The following is a 3,255-nucleotide window of genomic DNA, read 5'->3' on the forward strand; positions in this document are numbered from 1 at the left end:
GCATGGAGGTGTATGATGACCTCAGCTTTCTGTACCTGAGGTCATCTCTGAAAACGGCCACCTGTTAACGTAGATTCCATCTCTCTACAGTTCCCCAATCAACGTAGTTTATTTAAAATTTGTCCATCGTCTATTTTTTTTTGCTTTCTCACTCATTATTCTTCCTTTTTGTTTCTTAAAGAATTTTTATCATTTCAATGATTTATTTTGTTCTTTTAAAAAAGTTCATTCATTCCTCACATTTCCTGGGTGTACCTGTTGTGTGTGTGTGTGTGAGACTGTTCCTGGTACTGCAGAAGACAGAAAGTCGATGAGCGTATCATCTCCATATTTAAAGCTCTTGCAGTCTTGTAAGGTTGTAGGACCAGCTCATAGGAATAATAAGCTGAATGGTTCATGCATGTCTTCCTACACCTCAAACCTTGTGCCAAGCTCTTTACCTGTATCTCATTTACATCTAACGACACCTCTTGTTAACCCCATTTTACAGGTGGGAAAACTGAGGTTTAGGGAGGTTCAATAATTTACCTAAGTCTAAAGAGCTATGTATGCTGGAGCTGAGATTTACATTCTGGTACATTTGGCCACAGAGCCTGAACTTTACAGATTTTCAGTAATATTAGGCAAAATGAGGTAAATATTAAAAAAAAATAGACATTCAGAGTGCTGTGGGAATTCCTGTCTGGAGAGGTTCCATGGAAGAAGTGGCATTTGAGATTGGCTTTGAAAGAGGAATAAAGTTTCCCCTGAGAGATGAGAAGGGAGGGTCAACCAAACAAAGGTTTAGTTGTTGCTCATCATATCTCTACAGGATAAACTGGCAGGGGGTCCTGGTTCCACATGTTGATGCAGGGACCCCGGGTGGAGGGCCTCTGTCTGTAGCTGCATGAGCAGGAGAAGAGAAGGTTGCACTGGGGTTTTATGACGTTTGCCTGGATGCGATTCACATCACTCTGCTCGCATTTCACTGGTCAGGACTAGTCACATGGTCTTGCTTAACCACGAGAGGACTGGGAAATATAGGGAAGAGATGGACTATTGGAGATGGAATTGTCTCTACTATTGTGCTGCCTCCCTGGAAGTAGGGAAGACATGCATTGTTATCCAGATTTAACCAGTGGATAGACTTGGACACAGAACAATGAACTGACTCACTCAAGATTCCATGGTCACCTTGGTCATGGCTACCAAGAGAGGGTGGGATAGGCAGCTATTGATGTGACTTTATTTTAAGAGCCTCCTCTCTCCTTTCCCATGTCTGTCTTTCCTCCCATGACTGACTGAAAGAGATAGGAATTCTCTAATTTCAAATGGGTTTCTTTGGCTTAAGCCCTGGATCCTTTGAAAATTAAAATAGTCTTTAGAGAAATATCCTCTTAATCCTGAACCACAGGTTCAAGTCTCTTTTGGAATGATGGGATGGGGGTGGGGGGGGGCAGTTTTCTAGTACAAATAAAGAAACAAATAAGCAAGCAAATAAGATTTTTAAATGACACTCATTCGCCTCTCAAGCTTGGTATCTCTCAGCCTTTTCCAGGGGAAGATCAATTTGTAGGAGGGCATATTTCTCTCCTCTACCAGGGGTACCTCTGTACAAACCTATCAACAGTGCTGTGAAAAATAGTCTAACGACTGACCCATTGTTGTCTGCGGTGAATGGAGCATTTGCTTGTTTCAAGTGACAACTAGGTAACTCTCTTCCAAACAGCAGGGTGCTTACCCATGTGAAAAAAAAAAAAAAATGAAAGGAACAGCCAGATTTGGTTACTGTCGGAGCCACATGATTCAGAGATATCCTTGATAATGACAGTTGCACAGCTGGATAATTAATCAAAGTATGAGGAGAATATAGAGCGCTGTAATGCACACAGCTCCCTCTGGTCTCCACAGGATCAGGCCATCATCTGTTTATTCTCCTTTGGAATGGCTTGAGATTATTCAATTATTCAATAGCTTCCCTCCTTGCTGTGATGGGATGTATGGTTTTTAATTGGCACCAGGGTCTTTCAGTTCCTATGAACTTTGCTAGTCACTCTTGTGATTCAAGTCCCCGGAAGCCTGAATGTTTATCTTTATCTAGAGCTGGGCCCAAACAATGCACCTGGAAGCACTGATCAGCTTCTTAAAAAGCAGTTCTGCCAGGCAGTTGGTAGCAAGATCATGACAAAAATTTGATTTTGGTCTTGTACTTTTTTCTTCCTACCTGCGTTTTTCTTGGCATAGAAGATAGGATTAAAAAGTAATCTATATTTAACATGAAATTTCTCTGCCATTATGGTTAGTTTTGTAAATGCTGTCTTTTCCTAAGGAGAAAGTTTTAGGCTTTAAGTCAGCTGGTGTATAAATATTTGCCCATCATGGTGTTTCTTGGAAGTGCTTTCTGAAAAAGCGATTCGGTATTTCTAATATATAAAAACAATGTGTTTTCAAACTTTGGAGAGAGATTATTCTGTTTGTTCAGGGACATTGATTAAGAAATAGGTTACCACCTATTTTAGGGCCTTTGAACATAAAGTTACAATGACATTTCATTAAGTGGTGAATTTTTTGCCCTCTTTAGTGGAATTTTTCTCCTTGAGTGCAAAGTTTTCAACCTTCTGTATTAATTAACTCAAAATGTTTTTTTCCAGCTCAGTCCCTGCAAAGCTCTGTCAGACCATATTCCTAACAAACACTTTCGTGCTAATACTTCACACTGCTCCTCTGCCTGATCATTTTAAGAGTAATAACTTATCACAAGTCCAACAACATGCTCTGCATTTCCAGGCCCTACTTAACTTGACCTCAGCAAATGACCCTGCCTTTTTTTCTTGCTACCTTTTCAGTTTATCTCCTTCATCTTGTCATCAACGTGAGGTTCCCAGAATGCAGCATCTGTGACCCTGGGAGCTCGTTAACATGCAAAATCTTAGGAGGCACCCAGCCCAGCTGAGGAGAATCTGCACTTTAATGAGTTCCTGAGAATGTTCCAGAGAACATTCCTTTGAGAGGCCGGGCTCCTGTACCTTCTGGCCACCTTCTTGCCTCCATGCTTTTGCATATACTGTTCCCTCTGTCTGAAATACCATCCCTTCCTCCCTCCACTTAGGTCAATTTCTATTCATTTTGGGGGGGGCTAGTCAGCTGAGCTTTCACTTTCTTCCTTACACCAGGTTATGATGCATTTTAAAATTAAGTCTTATTTTGGAGTTAGTTTTTGAAGACAGATCATAAGACAAAAATCACACAGAGTCAAAAGTATCCTTGAAAACATTT

The sequence above is a fragment of the Mesoplodon densirostris genome, chromosome 15 (genome assembly GCF_025265405.1).
Source record: "Mesoplodon densirostris isolate mMesDen1 chromosome 15, mMesDen1 primary haplotype, whole genome shotgun sequence".
NCBI classification, from domain to species: Eukaryota; Metazoa; Chordata; class Mammalia; order Artiodactyla; family Ziphiidae; genus Mesoplodon; species Mesoplodon densirostris.